The sequence below is a fragment of the Lithobates pipiens genome, unplaced genomic scaffold (assembly GCF_037356315.1).
Source record: "Lithobates pipiens isolate NorthernLeopardFrog02 unplaced genomic scaffold, aLitPip1_a1.2 Scaffold_1, whole genome shotgun sequence".
NCBI classification, from domain to species: Eukaryota; Metazoa; Chordata; class Amphibia; order Anura; family Ranidae; genus Lithobates; species Lithobates pipiens.
The window spans coordinates 16,481,799-16,499,806 of NW_027507685.1; the positions used below are offsets into that span (position 1 = coordinate 16,481,799).

General features: G+C 41.6%; 1 protein-coding gene across 8 annotated transcripts in view; it reads right to left on the reverse strand.

Annotated features, from left to right (window-relative positions):
* Positions 1–18,008, reverse strand: part of ACSL4 (acyl-CoA synthetase long chain family member 4) — an 87,580-nt gene that overhangs the window by 55,081 nt on the left and 14,491 nt on the right. Inside the window, exon 1 of one of the 8 annotated variants that reach the window (XM_077479082.1) lies at positions 4,351–4,440. The exons of 5 other annotated variants lie outside the window; for them this stretch is intronic. The gene's annotated coding sequence lies outside the window, so the exon portion shown is untranslated. Of the gene's footprint in view, positions 1–4,350; positions 4,441–18,008 lie in introns of those variants that run through there. 2 more of the 8 variants (XM_077479043.1, XM_077479297.1) reach the window with 2 other exon arrangements.

The window sequence follows — 18,008 nt, forward strand, 5'->3', positions numbered from 1 at the left end:
ACTTAACACACACCTTAAAAGTGGTTCTAAAGTCAGAAGTTTTTTTTTATCCCAATGCATACTATGCATTAACCAGGAAAAAAAATAAAAACCTCTGCAGCAGCCCTCAGCCCGTTATTACTTACCAGAGCCCATCTCGATCCAGCATGAGAGTCTCGGCTGCCCAGGACTCTCCCTCCTCCGTGGCTGTGTGTCTGAATGGACACAGCAGTGACTTGTCTCGGGTGCCCCCATAGCTGCTTGCTGTGGAGGCAGGATGGAGGGGCTAGGAGCACCAGGGAGAGGGACCTGAGAAGAGGAGGATCTGGGCTGTTCTGTGCAAAACCATGCACAGAGCAAGTATAACTTTTTTTTTTTTTAAATAACAAACTTTAGAATGTCTGCACTGTACATTTTACCAACAATTCAGTAATACAAGGGATTCCTGACTGGGTAGAAATTTTTGTTTAGGTTGGATTTAGCAATACATTTTCCCCTTACTCAAACACAGACAGGCATCGGGGAAGGCCTTTGGTCATATGAAAGTTCCACAATGTTTGGCATTGCACATTTTGTAAAACCATCATCTTACGTCCATGGGCATCAATAATGCACTGGTATGATCTGTTTAACCTCGACAGGGTCCCATCGGAAAAAGACACTGGTCAGAAGAGATTTTGCCGGAAACCAAAAAGCTCTGAATACCCCAAGGTTAGGTAAGGACCAAGGACTTGTTCAATGAAATCTAAACAGAAATCTAAACTGTGAGCCAACATTATTCTCTATGCTTCATCATGTTATGTTTTCCTCTGTTAAAGCAACAGACTTTGACGTTAACCCTGGGCATTAGGAGTCAAATTCTAAAAAACATTCCAAAAGTGAAAACGCCATTCTTTAATACAGCACTGAAATAAAATGTTATCCATATGGTGACAAACATAGAAATTGCATTTAAAAAACAAAAAAAAAGGGCACACAACAGCTCCAGGTCTGCCATGATCATTTTCCTTTGGCTCAAGATAAAAAAAACTGGGCAGATACCTTAACAAGCAGCAAGTTAGTTTAACTGAGATCAAGAGGAACCAGCCACATTTTGCAGGTATTTGTAAAGGTGTATACTCAAAAAAAGGGGTGCCATCCTCATCCTTTCACTATTTGGTGGTTCGCAGATGAGGAACATCATGCTCAACATGATAGGACTGCAACAAATGCTCCCATAGTTCTCCAGACTACCTTTGAGTCTTGGGCCAAGCAGAGTCTGGGGAACAGGTACAAGGTGAGTCTGGGGTACGCCAGCATCTGGATAGAGATTAGAGTTATGCCTCCGAAGGGTTCCAGCCTGGCTCCCTCCCACCACACTGGAGACTGCTAAAACCATTTCTTACCCCATATTTCTTATTGGGCTCACTCCAGGTGACACATTCCTGTGACAGAGTCTTCAGAAATAGCTTGGGTGATGTTTTGCGGTTTCCTACTCGTAATATGCCCCGATTAAGTAGATTTTTTGTAAGTTCAGATTTATTCTTTAAATGTACTAAATGAGGTTTTTAGCTGCACAACCCAATGAACTGTTGTGTGCTTTTAAGGTCTGAGATACAGATACAAGACCATCCAACACAGGTAAAAAGTAAAAAAAATAAAATAAAAAAAAATAAAAAAAAAAAAAGGTCCAATTTAGATATTTTCTCTTTTTGCCATATGAAATGTTGGGGCATCATGGATTTTGATTTATTAAAAATGTTAATGGTAATTTACCAGTATTCACAATTTCTGCGATAAAAAAAGGTTGGGCTTTTCAGAATGTCATGTTAAAGAATAGGTCAGGGGGTACCAATAGGTTAAACGTTCAGTTAAATGTTAACCTCTAATGGTAAATTTACAAGCATCAATTTTACACACTTTCAAGACATTTCATTTCCTGAAGAAACAAAAATCAACCAAAATATAACTCCTACTCCTAAGTTAGGGCCGGTTCACACTGCGGGCGATGCGAGGCGACACGACTTGCCTCGGCGCAATCTGACAAGTCGCCCCCGTTCTGTACAATGGAACCGTTCTGAGAGGAGCGACTCGAGTCGCTCCGACTCAGAAAAAAGGTTCCTGTACTACTTCTGGGCGACCTCGGGGCGACTTGCATTGACTTCTATACAGAAGTCATTTGCAAATCGCCGCTGAGGTCGCGGCAGGTCGCGGCGAGGCAAGTCGGTGTCGCCTCGCATCGCCCGCAGTGTGAACAGGCCCTTATTTTTTTTTTCTGTTTGAACATAAAACTACTATAGCATTTTATTGAATTTCATGATATATAAAACTAATACAGCAGGAGAGCTACACATAGAAACATGAACACTGCATCTAAGCAAGCAATTTTGCTTATGGAGGTAATAAGGCAGGGGCACCAGTGTATCTTTCTCAATGCAATGGCAGCCAGATAAGTTTTGTTTTTTTTTTAACATGCATGTATATGCAACGTGTACATAGTTTTTTCCATAATTGATTTGTATAGCCAAGATGCAGATTACCATCCAAAACAGAATTGAGCTCTTAGAAAATTGACAGCATTTAAAAAAAAAAAAAAAAAAAAAAAAAAAAAAAAGAAGAACACAGCGGTCTAACGATTTCCTTTTCTTACTAAAGCTATTGCAGTTGGAGGCATTACTAAAATAAAAAATGTTGAATATTTTCCAGACATATTTCTTTACAATCTTATTTATTCTGTACATTTTTGGCCTCAGTCCAGACCCCATCTACAGCAGGCTGAAATATGCATCAGCCCACTGGCTGTTGCAGAATTACAAAGGTCAGCATGCCTACCTAGGTTTGATGAATATAAACCAGGCTACATCTGTAAACTGGTTATGTTTTATTCTAGACACACACACACACACTTCATTCCTAATCTTCACTGTTACAACTAGGGCTGAAACAACTAATCGATTAATCGACAACTAATCGATTATGAAATTAATCGATTATTATTTTCATAATCGATTAATCGGCCAGTAACATAATGGGGTTAAAAAAACTAAAATGAGCCCTTTATAGTAGTGATTATTTGCTTTTTTTTACTATAAAGGGCTCATTTTAGTTTTTTTAACCGCATTATGTTACTAAATGTCTTAGACCTGGTTCACATCTGTGTGTTGGTGAGTTTTGCAGAAATGCACTACAGGTCATTTACATGATTTCCTATGGGACACGTTCACATCTGAAAGGGTCGGGGACTTTTAAACGCAAAATGGTGCTTTATTGGTTCAATATACTTCAATGGAAAAGCTGCAGAAAAAACATGTAATGCGTTTTTGCAGCAATTTGTGTTTTTTAATCTGCCCAAAAAAATGCAAAAATGCAAATTGCAGTAAAATCATGTGCGCAAAAATCAAAACGTACAGCAAAAAGCACGGCAGAAACAGATCAAAGGAAAACTGCATAGGTATGTACCGAGCTTTATGCTGGCCACACTGATCAATTTTTCAGATGAGAATATTCAGACGAAAAATCTTTGTACATTCGCTAAATGAAAGAATTTTGTTTGAAATTTTCACTTGTTTTTAAAATGAATGTCTTTTACGGAGCGAAAACCACAAACACTGTCTGAAAATTCCTTTGACTAAGAAGTTTTCTATTATTTCCAAATTGTCCCATCACTGTGGTTGAAAATGAACGTCAATTTGACCCACTTTTTTTTTTTTTTAAAGGTTATTAACCGATTAATCGAAACAATCGGCCAACTAATCGATTATGAAAATAATCGTTAGTTGCAGCCCTAGTTACAACAAAATCAATTAGCTTTAAGACCATCCCTGATAAAAAATCGCTAAACTGGTAGAGCTACTAAACAAGTATTTATATTCCACAAAAATGCATGGTGAACTTTAGAAAATAATAAAAAACAAAGCAAATAGAAAAAGCTTGGTTATGTAATGAGGTTTCATTTTCCTGAGAGAGTAAGCCAACAGCTTTACCAAAAGTCCAGCAGGTTGGTAACCGGAGATGGCTGTCCCAGTGGCAGAGGGTCCGGAGAACAAATTAACCTGTTGGTGTTTGTTTTGAGGGCTAGCAATTCTGCAACCCGTAGTCAAGGCAACATAGAATAATCTATAGAGTACAGTCATATATACACAAGACCGTCTTCCCGGAAGGAATTTGTTTAAATGTTAGAACAATCAAAAATGAGACTGCATCCAGCAACGTGTACACATTTCACAACTAGTCCTGCCTGATTCTCAAAGAGAGAGAAAGGTTTGCTTTATAAAAATTCTCATCCAACTGCGACTATCAATAACCAAAAGGAGTTGTGATCACAACGCCACAATAACCTTTTGTTTTCTGAAAGCAGTGTGCAAGAAAAATGTAAATAAAAAGTCTACTTACCCTGATGAGACTATGAGGTCTGAGCCCGTCAGTAATCAGACTGAGGAATGAACAGACTTATAAGGCAAGGGGGCCTGCCCACTTTTCAAGAACGTATGAAAATGAAAAAAATGTTTAAAGCAACATTACCACAATGAGGTGAAAGGCCAATAGCAGAGAGGAATACAGGGAAATGATTCACTTGCTCACACGATTTTAAGAAGTGTTTTTTTTTTTCTTTTCTTTCCTGTGACGTCGGTGTGCTGTGGAGCAAGGATTGCCAGTCACAAAATGTATCTGTACAGCCACGGGGTGAACAGGAACTCTTTTAATAGTGATCCTTATTTGGAAACATTTCCAGGTTGTTGGGCAATCAATGAATATACAAAACATAAATCAACTAAAAAGTGAGAATATGCAGGGGAAAAAAAAAGTATAAAAACAAATGGGTCAATTAGATAGTTAACCAGAAACCCCACCCCCAATACCTTTAAAAGCCAAATAGGTGTATAAAGTTTAGACAGTCTGTATGAATCAGAAGGGATAAAGTTCATAATAGGTTGTGACTAATATCAACTTTGATCCACTTACTTTCCCTGGAGCACATCACAGGAGGAACTAACAAATTCTGCTTTGTTGTGAAGACCGAGGCTGTGCACGCTAAAGACGCTGAGCACTCAAATACGTGGTGTAAGGGCTGCGAGGAGCACTGCGACCTGATACAACGCATCACATGGTCTAAGTAGTTTCTCTTTTTATGAAGCATTGTTATGTGAACAGGCACACAGAACATAAAAGACACCAAGTCTCAGGGCTTGAGGCGTAAACAAGATCGCCTTCAAGGGTTCATTTTGTTATGGACAGATACCGTTGTATTAATCACCCACAGGGCTTTAAAGAGGAAGTAAACCCTAATGGGTTTACTTCCTCTTTCATTCCCTGCAAAGGCAAAGCATAATGGGCTACTACGCATCGCATAGTAGTCCATTATGTGTCACTTACCTGACACAGGAGCCAGCGATGTCACCGCTGTCCCCTGTAGTCCGGCGCATCCATCTTTTCGATGGGGTCTCGCAGCTCCGCTGCGGTCATTCGGCGGAGCCGTGATGACGTCACTCCCGCACGGGAGCCGACACGCGCGGCAACTCCATTGTTGGAAATGCCGCGCTCAGTGCGCCGCTGTCTACGGCGCATGCGCCGTAGACAGCGGTGCTTGTCTTCGGGCAAATATCTCCTAAACCGTATAGGTTTAGGAGATATTTCTTGGACCTACAGGTAAGCCTTAATCTAGGCTTACCTGTAGGTCAAAGTGGTTTGTAAGGGTTTACAACCACTTTAAAGCGGTATTAAAAAAAAAAAAAAAAAAAAAAAAAAAACACAACACACACAACATAATAGTATTCCAAAAAGGTCAATTGTTTTTTCTTTAACCACTTAAGCCCCGGACCATTCTGCTGGCCAATGACCAGAGCACTTTTTGCGATTCGGCACTGCGTCACTAACTGACAATTACATGTTCGTGTGACGTGGCTCCCAAACAAAACAGACGTCTTTTTTCCCCACAAAGAGCTTTCTTTTGGTGGTATTTGATCACCTCTGCTGTTTTAATTTTTTGAGCTATAAACAAAAAAATAGCGACAAATATTTGAGAACATTTTTATAAATATATATACACCGCTCCTCCACTGCCCCTGCCCATTGAAATTAATGGGCAGAGCTGCCATTAACCCTTTTCTTGGCCGCTAGCAGGGGTTAAAAGCGACCCTATAACCGCTAAAACTAACAGCGCTTTACCGCTAACGCCTGCACCGCCCAGTGTGAAAGGGGTCTTGTTTGTATAAAATTATAATATATATATATATATATATATATATATATATATATATATATATATATATATATATATATATATATATATATATATATATATATATATATATACATATATATATACATATACATATACATATACATATACATATACATATACACACACACACACACACACTTCCCCCAGTTTAGGCCGACATGTATTATTCTACATATTTTTTGGTAAGAAAATAAAAATCGCATATAAACAAGCATATTGATTGGTTTGCGCAAAAGTTCTCGTGTCTACAAAATAGGGGGTAGTTTTATGGCATTTTTATTATTATTATTATTTTTACTAGTAATGGCGGTGATCAGCAATTTTTATTGCAACTGCGAATGAAGACTTTTTTTACCTTAATGCATGTCTTCTACTACTTTAACACTGAAAGCAAACATTGCATCACACCTTGCCAATTACCAAGTTTTCTTTTTTAGCCCTTCTATTTTTAATCTGGTGATTCAGCTAGCAGGTCTGTTTTTCAAAAGAATGAGTAAAACAAAAAAATAAATAAATAAATAAAACCTATATCTAAATTAAAGTGAACGTGCGTTCCACCTTAATTGCATTTATCAGGCATTGGCTCAATCCGTTTTGCCATCCGATGTGCATGAATCACATTTTGTATGTATAGAAAGGAGGGGCAGGTTACTACAGGGGGTTGGATATATATTTAGTTAGCGCCGCGTGATCTCCTACTTCTCCTGATGCCAGGATGATGAAATGCAGGTTGCACTGTGTCAGTATGCGTTCCACCTTAACGTGACTGGCAGTGATGTAAGTAACTCCGTTAAAATAAATCTAAAGTAACTTCGTTAAGTAATGAGTAATCTAACTGATTACTCTTCCCCTCATGGTAACGCAGTTCCCATTACTTGGGCGGAGTTCCCGCAATTACATCTACCGCCCAGGAGGCCTGGCGTGGCCGTGCTGCCTGGCCGTTCGTTCTGCCGCTGAGCCTCAGACTGTCTGGACCGCCCCATCCGAGAATGAGAATATACAGATGTAGGGAGGCCGGGCGGACACTGAAAAATGAAGTCAGCTGACACCAATCAAATACAGGGTAAGGGTCTCTCTCCCCATGAGGAGAGGCATCCAAGTAAGTGGCTGTCTGACAATTCGAATTGCAGTGCAATCGATCCGTCCCAAGTCCTCCACCACCTCTGCTTCTTATCCCTACCCACCACCATCACTTCTACAACAGAGGTGATGGGGGATAAGGTAGGGGTGAGATCAGTGGTGGTGGGGGATGGGATCAGTAAGAGGCAGAGGTGGTGGTACCACTGCTGACAACCCCCCCCCCCCCCCCGGTACCACTGCTGACAACCCCCCCCCCCGTACCACTGCTGCCCCCCCCCTGTACCACTGCTGCCCCCCCCCTGTACCACTGCTGCCAACCACCCCCCCCCCCCCCCCTCCACCGCTGCCACAATTTTACACTATGGAGAGTCCACCCTTTTTCCTTTTATTTGCACCGCTGAAGACATCACGTTTGGAGAAATCTTGAACACTGGAAGGAGGATCTCTAAGGAATTTATTGCACAATTTATACAGGAGGAGGTTTTCATTGGATGACACTAAAATCTTGTTGGAACTATGCCACAATATTTTCATTGCACATTTTGTTTGGAGGATTTCTTTTGGCACCACTTAATTTATGTTGGGTTTCACACATGCAATTTGCGTGTAAAGACAGACCCTCTGCTCCATCACAGTATTAATACCATTTATCTGTATGGTAATTCACGATTTTGTTTGGAGTCACACAATCACAGCAATTGTTTTTAAATCAATTTTACAATTAAATTGGATAACTTTAAAAAAAAAAACGTTTTGCCGATTTTCAGACAGAACTGTAATATATTATATGCTGGCCATACAAAAACGATATCTTCCTTTGAAAAAAAAAAAAATAGTAATTTTAAGAATGTTCGTTCAATTTTCTAAAAATCTAAAATTTGAAGGAGGAGAAAACTTCTTAGTCATAGGAATTTTCAGACAGCGTATGTGGTTTTCATTCAGAAATGGTATTTTAAAAGCAAAATGTAATTTTCAAATGACACCTTTCATTTAGCTAGTGTACAAAGATTTTTTGTATGAATATTCTCTTCTGAAAATCAATACATGTATGGTCAGCATAAGGCACGGGTCACACCTATGCAGTTTGCTTTTGATCAGTTTCTGCAGTGCTTTTTGTTGTACGCTTTGCATATTTTATGCTTTGCCCAATTTGTTGTTGGGAATATAAAAAAAATAAAATAAATAAAAAAAATAAAAAAAACAAACACACCAAACACACACAAATTGCTGCAAAAACACACTATATGCTTTTCTCCAGCTTCTCCATTGAAGTATATTCAACCAACCTATTCAAGTACCAGAGCCATATTCTCACCACACGGGTACGGTGGAGAATCAGGAAACGTCAGACAGTGATCAAGTCAAGGACCCAGCCAGCGGAGGGGACACTTGCAGAGCAGCCTTGTGTGTCAAGCCAGGGACTGAGCGGGCCAGCAGGGGTGAAGCATCGGGGGTGCCAAATTAGGGACCCAGCAGAGAGGTGGGGGGGTGACACTTGAGGAAGATACCACAGGGATCCAGTGGCAGTTAGTGAGAGATTAGGAGCTCAGTGGGTTGAAGAACTACAAGGCGAAGTTGAAGTGAAGCTGAAAGGACTGTTACATTTGTGTTAGGCCTCATGTACACTACTGCTGGTAAAAGGATATTTAGAAGGCAGTTGGATGTTTTTTTTAGCTGCCGCTGAAATCATCCACCGTTACCTTATGTGTACATGCACACAGGTTTGTTGAATGTAGTTTTTAGGCAGTTGAGTTGAGGCATTTTTTGGAAAGAAAAAAAAAAAAAAAAAAAAGGAGCTAAGACACTGAGTTTGGAGGCATGTCAAGCACCAAATGATTCTAAAAACACAGTTACTCTCAGTTTACAGGCGTTTTTTTCGTTTTTGGCCATTTTGTAAAAACGCAAATGCGGCAAAACAGACGTTTTAAACGTGGGTTACTATCTGTCACGTTAAATCGTTCAGGAGAGGTTGTAAAAATGTCCCATATACATTAAAGAGGGATTCCACCTACAAAAAAAAAAATATTAAAAGCCAGCAGCTATAAATACTACAGCTGCTGACTTAATAAATGGACAATCACCTGTCCCGGGTTCCAGCGATGCCGGCAGCCGAGGCCGATCGATCGCTCGGCTCTTGGCTTCTGCCGTCACCATTCTAGGTGAGGGAATCAGGAAGTGAATCGGCTTCACTTCCCGGTTCCCTACTGCGCATGCGCGAGTCGCGCAGAGCAATAGGAATTGTCCGCGCTGTCTCTGGGACTCATGTGTGTCCCAGCAGACAGCGTGGCAGGACAGGAAGAGGCATAGACTCCCATGGGAGTCTATGCCCGGAAGTGGGTGTAAATACCTGTCTTTGACAGGTATCTCCACCCCCTCCCCCCTGAAAGGTGCCAATTGTGACACCGGAGGGGGGGGGAGGGTTCCAATCAGCGGAAGTTCCACTTTAGGGTGGAACCCCGCTTTAAGCCTTAGGAACTGTTAAAGACTGTTGCCATAGGGGACAGCATTCCTGCACGTGCTTACTGGGGCCATTCGCTGCACAGCTGTCCTATTGGAGTCTGCCAATTGAACTTGCAACTGCTCAGTGGTGTCCTGGCCCTAACCCTCTTTTCCCCATAAATGAATATCTCTTTTGCACTTAAGGTCTGGCGCCCAACAACTTCTACCTACTATGCCTCGCAACCCACTACATACAGAAGGATGTCAGCCATCTCTGGCCCTGGATGTTCTCAGACTAAAGACGGAGGCCGGAGACCGTGCCACTTTGTATTGGTCTATCACAGGAATATACAATTAGCAGACCTCCAATTCCCATGAGGCACAGCAAGACAGGCACAAGCATGACACCCAGAGGCAGAGGCATGATGGAACTTTTAGTCTTGAGGTTCCGCCAATTGCATATTCCTGGTTTATCACATAAAATCCCAATAGAATACATTTACGTTTTTTGGTTGTAACATGACAAAATGTGGAAAATATCAAGGGGTATGAATACTTTTTCAAGGCACTGTAGCGATGCACAGAGTTTCTGTAGGAGAAAAGTCAGGTTTTGCTGTCCAGAGCAGACAGTGCTCTTTATATTTTCATAAAAAACTAGGAGGACCTAAAATCGTTTTTGTAATTTTATATGTAAACATAACAGAAATGTAAAAAAAAAAAAAAACAAACAAACAAACACCACACAAACCAAAACACAGCACTAGGAGAATCTAATTGTTTGCTATGGACATTACAGACAGGGATGGGACACACAAGAAGCCTGGGAGTGGAGGAAAAACTAGCATTATGATTCAACATCTACTGTATACAAACCAGACAATGTCCCCCACAATATGAAAAATGTGCAACACAACTTCCACACACAACGTTTTCCTTCACTGATAAAATGAGATGTGAATTTGCATGAAAAACAACATTGTCATCTGATGTGTTTTATCTAACCAACCTATTGTGTATACAAAAGTTCATACTGGGTTGCCAATGTTGTAGTACCAGAGCATGCTGGGATGATGAAAGGCTTTATTACTGTACTGCATTAAACAATACAACGTCAGTTTGTACAGGGTGGCGCTTCAAATAGGTAAACAGTAAAACATGCAGGAACAGGTCTATTAACATGGATATTTTGAACTGATTTTGAAGAATAAGGTCAATGTAAACTTACAGAAAGCCAATTAGTGTTCCCCTCAGAGACCAATTCTCAAATTTCTCTGCGTATACATCCAAAAATGGACACACACACACACACACACACACAAAATCCAAACAAACATGCTTAAAATAGAGTTGTAGAGGCAGAAGATTTTTTACGTTAATGCATTCTATATGCTTTACTGCCGACGCTGGCAGTGTGGAAGGGCTCTAAACCGACTCTACGCCACATTCTAAGCTTAATCTAACACTAAGGAAAAAAACCACACTTACTCTGCAGCCACTCCGGTCCGGTCCCAGGCCGAGTTGTCAGCGGCCGCTTCAGCATGTAAGAGGCAGCCGACAACGGAAGCCCCGTAGTAAGTCTGTGTCGTCACTTCCAAGCCGCTGTTGGCTTTCTCCTGCACACAGAGGGCCCAGCTGGAGACCGGACTGGAGCGGCTTCAGAATAGGCTAGTATAGCGATCTTTTCTCTACAGGGCTAGATAGATTAGGCTTAGACTGAGTGGGAGTAGGTTTAGCCTTTACTTCCACTTTAAGTCAACCACCAGAGACTAGTACCCTACAGATGAGCAGAGCCAACTCTACTCCAACCCTGCTTACTTTTACTATTGTTATGACCTGTCCTGAGAAAGCAACACAAAAGTACCACTGGACCAGACACTGATTATTCATTACACGTAATTAAACAAATTTCACCACTGGGGGACGATCAGTGTACCTGTGTTAGGAAAGTACAGAAATACGCAAGGATGTGTGAACTAATAGAAGAGGAAGAAGTACATTGAGCATCGCTTAAAACGTAAATCAGTATAGCATCACTGAGACAGTTTGGTAATGAAAATAGTTGGCCAAACTGTGATGAAAGAAAAATATCACAACATCCCGCATTATACAAAGAAACCGTACAGTAAAAACATACGGCCAGTATTTTGCAGGTACATCTCATAATGTAATATTTTTAAATATATGCACTTAAGTCATAAGCCAACAGTCACTTAGAGGGTAATGGATAACTAAATTTGCACTTAGTATTCTTCTTAAAAATAACACCGAGTCACCTTTTAAGCAATAAGATTTCACAATCAGAAAAAAACATATATGCCAGAGGGCACAAGAAATTAGGCAACAGGTCAAGGCAAGACAGTCCAAAAAATTCTAGTCAATAAAAAGGGTAACATAGTTCACAAAGTTGTCAACGGGTAATACTTGTATTGCTCAGCTACAAAAAAACAAAAAAAAAAAAAAAAAAAAAAAAACATACAATTACTTGGCACCTGATTGTCTAATGGAGTCAAAATATATTTTCTGAAAAGTAAATAGAAGTAGTAGAGCATTGCACCATGTTATCCATTACTTACAGTGGATATAAAAAGTCTACATACCTGTTAAAATTAGGTTTCTCATATATATATATATATATATATATATATATATATATATATATATATATATATAAAATAAATAAAATAATGTGGTTGCATAAGTGTGCACACCCTCTTATAACTGGGAATTTAGCAGCGTTTAGAATTAAGCAAAATTGCATTTAAACTCACGTTAAATAGTCAGTACACACCGTCCATCATTTATAGTGCCTCTGATTAACCCAAAATAAGGTTAAGCTGTTCTAGTAGGTCTTTCCTGACATTTGCTTAGCCGTGTCCTACAGAAAAAGCCATGGTCCGTAGAGAGCTTGCAAAGCATCAGAGGGATCTCATTGTTAAAAAGGTATCAGTCAAGAGAAGGGTACAAAAGTACGCCAAGGCATTAGATATACCATGAAACACAGTGAAGACAATCAAGTAGAGAAAATATGGCACAGCAGTGACACGAGACAAGAAAATTGGTCAGGGAGGCTGCCAAGAGGCCTACAGCAACATTAAAAGGAGCTGCAGGAATATCTGGCAAGTACTAGCTGTGTGGTACATGTGGCAACAATATCCCATATTCTTCATATGTCTGGGCTATGGGGTATAGAGTGGCAAGACAGAATTTTTCTTCTTACGAAGAAAAACATCCAAGCCCAGCTAAATTTTGCAAAATTGCATCTGAAGTCAAAAGCAAAAAAAAAAAGCATGTGGGAAAAATGTGCTATGGTCTGATACTTTTTGGCCACAATTCCAAGAGATATGTTTGGCGCAAAAAACACTGCCAATCACCAAAAGAACACCATACCCACAGTGAAGCATGGTGGTGGCTGTTTTTCTTCAGCTGGAACAGGGGCCTTAGTCAAGGTAGAGGGAATTATGAACAGTTCCAAATACTAGTCAATATTGTCACAAAACATTCAGGCTACTGCTAGAAAGCTGAACATGAAGAGGAACTTTATCTTTCATCATGACAACATGACGACCCAAAGCATACATCTAAAAATCAACAAAGGAATGGCTTCCCCAGAAGATTAAAGTTTTGCAATGACCCAGCCAGAGCCCAGACCTGAATCCAACTGAAAATGTATGGGATGATCTAAAGAGGACTGCACAGGAGATGCCCTCACAATGGGGAGATTTGGAGTATTTTTGAAAAGACAAGTATTGCAATATTGCCATGTCAAGATGTGCCAAGAGTGCTGTAATAAAAATCAAAAAGGTGCGTCAAAGTATTAGTCTAAAGAGGAAGTAAACCCTCGTAAAATAAAAAAAATATAAAAACCCTGCAAAACAAAAGGCATAATGAGCTAGTATGTATAGCATACTAGCTCATTATATATTACTTACCTCAGATCAAAGCCCCCGCAGCGGTCCACGTCTCCCCCTTCGGCGGCTGACATGCCGTCCTGGAGTTACTTCCAGTTTTCGCAGCTCCGTCGCTGTGATTGGCCAGAGCCACGATGACACCACTCCCGCGCACGGGACGGCACGCAGACTGAAGCAAAGGCACTTAGGTGCCATTGCTTCAGTTTGTCCCAGTGCACATGTCCCGATAACATTGGCACATGCAGGGGACAAGGGATATCTCCTCAACCATGCAGTATACACCGCTCCTCCACCGCCCCAAAGATGCTGCTTGCAGGACTTTTTCTAATGTCCTGCAAGCACACCGCTCCAGTGTGAAAGCCCTCGGGCTCTCACACTGGGGCTGCAGGGAAGATGTTTTTTTTTCAGGCGCTATTTTTAGCCCAAAAGCGCCAGAAAAATGCTCCAGTATGAAAGCGGTCTTAAAGCTGGAAAGCAGAGAACATCTGTAAGATTCTTGAAGGGAAAAAAACGCTGCCGTTTTTAGTATGTAAACTAATAGAAATGGCCCAAATCTTTATCTGGTACTATGTAGGTTTACAAAAAAAAATAAAAAATAGTCAGATTTGATATTGTATCCGGTCTTAAAAATAGAAAAAAAAAAAAAAAAGGAGAAAAGGGAAAGCTGGAACCTGATGGGCTGCTTGTAGGGAACAACTCCCAACTAAGATTATGCATGGTTTTGAAACTTTTGTCTGGTTGGGATACAGAAGGACCCTCCTCAACCTATGATCCTGTCAGTCGAGAGATCTTCTCACAAACATTCCTGTATGCGTGACAAAATCCCATATCCTGTCAGCTTCCAGAGTCGGAACCTGCACTCAATGCAGTGATAAACTGCAATAATGGAAAGTCACCATATGACCATTCACCCGTGTCTATGACTGAATCCAAGAGTTTACCACTTAGATAGATCTATAATCTAACTTTGCTGAAAAACACATTTGGTCTAACATGACTAATTTCAAAATTAGTCTGTCAGCACATTACATAAAAACATGACCTGCAATAACCCTTCAGAGTAAGCAGACAGGATGGATGCAATCTTTCCTATACAATCCTATTTTCATTAAAAGGGGTTGTAAAGGTAAATGTTTTTTCACCTTAAAGCGGGAGTCCGCCGGGACTCCGCGTTTTTTTTTTTTAAAAAGCCAGCGGCTACAAATACTGCAGCTGCTGACTTTTAAAATAAGGACACTTACCTGTCCAGTGCGCCCGCGATGTCGGCACCCGAAGCCGATCTCTAGATAGTCTCTCGGGGTGCTGCCGCCGCCATCTTGGGTATGGGAATCAGGATATGGAGCCTTTCGGCTTCATTTCCCGGTTCCCTACTGCGCATGCGCGAGTCGCACTGCGCAATAAGGACTGTCCCCGCTGCCTCTGGGATCTGTGCGTTTCCCAGCAGGCAGCGGGGCACTTGCGGAAAGGGGCGGGCACTTGCGGAAAGGGGCGTAATCTACGCCCCTTTCCGCAGAGAGCTATCCCGGAAGTGGGTGCAGATACCTGTACCGTACAGGTATCTGCACCCCCCTCCCCCCTGAAAGGTGCCAATTGTGGCGCCGGAGGGGGGGGAGGGTTCCGATGAGCGGAAGGTCCACTTTAGGGTGGACCTCCGCTTTAATGCATTCTATGCATTAAGGTGAAAAAAACATCTGACACTGCCTGCGCCCCCCCCCCCCGTTTTACTTACCTCACCCCTCGAAAGTCCCGCGCTCGTCCCCAGAAAGTCCCGTCGCTCAGCCTGGCCGCTGATTGGCTGGAGTGGATGGAAAGCAGCGCAGCCATTGGCTCGCGCTGCTGTCAATCACATCCACTGACGCTGAGCGCTGGGGGGGGCGGGGCCATGTGATACAGCGAGCGGCTATAGCCGCCAGCTGTATCACGGGAGCGCGCCCGCAGGTGCTTCTCACCATGCGAGGGAGCTCGCATGAACGTGAGAAGCACCTGCGGGAGGAAGAAGAGACAGCCGCCGAGGGACCCCAGAAGAGCAGGTTCGGGGCCACTCTGTGCAAAATGAGTTGCACAGTGGAAGTATAACATGTTTGTTATTTAAAAAAAAAAAATAATAATAATTCACTTTACAATCCCTTTAAAGCGAAAGAGCAAATCAGTGTGTGTAGTTCAGAAGACAGACCTAGAATCGCCAGACATTGTCAAGCATTTTTACGGGAAACCCAACACTACAGAGGAGAACTAGAACAAAGTCTTCCAACCCAATAAAAAGAAATGTAGCCTCGGCCTCAGTGCAATGAAAAAACGCACCTAGTCTTTAATATGGGCCATTTTTCTTCCAGTTTGTGATTGGCTAATTTTTATTATCCTTTTATACAATAAAAAGCACCTTATACTACCCTTATGTTTGTTCATGGTAATTACCAGACAATGACTGTTGTCAACCAGCAACTAAAGCTGGCCATAAATGTATTGAAATTTGGCCAGTTCAGCAGGGAGCGGCGGAAATGCAATCCATCTATGGGCAGGCTGATTTTACCCAAGTCAATCCAACTATTCATACTCTGTCGGTCGGAAGACTCAAACCCCCCGTTGTGAGAGGCATTCCCCAATCCCAATGTGGGAATCGGCCAATTTTATTTTCTCTCCTAAAAAATAAAACTAAAAATAAAAATATAAAAATAAAAAATAATTGGAACCAGCATGCTTTAGTGCTGTTACAGGCAGGATGTCCAGGTAAGAAACTTTTAAAACGGATTCACAAAAGAGAAATATTTCCTCCAAAAAACTGGAAATAAAGGAGGTATGCCAAACATTAAAAAGACTTGTTTACATATAATTTAAGATAAAACTATTGTCAGAAGTTGTCAGACACCCCCATCCTCTTTTCATCTTCCACAGGCATTAAGACCCCTTTCACACCGAAGCAATTTTCAGGTGTTTTAGCACTAGAAATAGCGCCTGTAAAGCGTTTGAAAGCCGCCTCCCATGCCGCCCCAGTGTGAAAGCACAAGTGCAGATTTCAATACACTTATAATGCCAAGGAAACTATTTAGGATTAAAGCGGTTCTGCACTCATAATAATACATTTGCCCATTCTGTTGCCTCTAGACCGTACATTTGATAATGCCACGTTTTTTTTTATTAATCTACCTTTTTGTAATTCGTAGTTTTTTATTTTCCTCCCCTGCGGCGATGGGCGGTCTCTTGCGGGGATCAGCATCATTTCCTGCTGAAGCCCGCACTGTCTCCTGGGATCTCGTCCAAGTAATCCCAGGAGACATTGCGGCTAATGCACCCGGAATCTCGCGAGATTTCGGCTAATACACCCTAAATCTCGCGTGATTTCGGCTGTAATAGCCGGAATCACGCGAGATTTAGGGTGTATTAGCCGAAATCTCGCGAGATTCCGGGTGCATTAGCCGCAATGTCTCCTGGGATTACTTGGACGAGATCCCAGGAGACAGTGCGGGCTTCAGCAGGAAATTATGCTGATCCCCGCAAGAGACCGCCCATCGCCGCAGGGGAGGAAAATAAAAAACTACGAATTACAAAAAGGTAGATTAATAAAAAAAATAAAAAAAAAAAACGTGGCATTATCAAATGTACGGTCTAGAGGCAACAGAATGGGCAAATGTATTATTATGAGTGCAGAACCGCTTTAACAATTGGTGCCCAATTCTCAAGCAGCCATACATTTACAATGAAGATATTTTGCCTAGACACAAAGCGAGACCTGGTCTCCGGCTCTTTGTACTGTACTACCATGTACAGTTGTACACTTGATATTATACGTTCTAGTTTATTACTTCTTGCTTATGCCAAATACACCATCTAAGTGTGTATCACCGCGGTTACCAAAAATACCTTTGTGTATGTCCTGAACCCAGATGTGTTTAGAGAGCACAGCAGGTTCAATTGTTTTGTCTAAGCCCTTGTACACACGTTGGAATGTGTCCTATCGGACCGTTTTGGTCGGATAATCCGACTGTGTGTGGTATGCATCGGACTGTTTCCGTCAGACCCAATTTTCCAACTTGTTGGAAATATTTTCCGACAAACTGGTCCGATCGGACATACTCCGATCATGTGTAGAGAATTCCGATCGGACAAAGTGCCACGCATGCTCAGATCAAATTCCTACACCAAAGCTATTGGCTACTAGCGTGAACGTAGTCCCGTCGTAACAAAATAACGTCATCACGTTCTGAACGATCGGATTTTCCGACAACTTGGTCCGACCGTGTGTATGCAACAGTTTCGGACACAATCCAACGGATTTGGTTGTCAGAATGTCCGACCGTGTGTACAAGGGCTAAGTTGTTGTAAATCTGCTGCAGACTATGAAAAAAAAAAAATATATAATTCATGTCCATGGTGATCTTTGACTT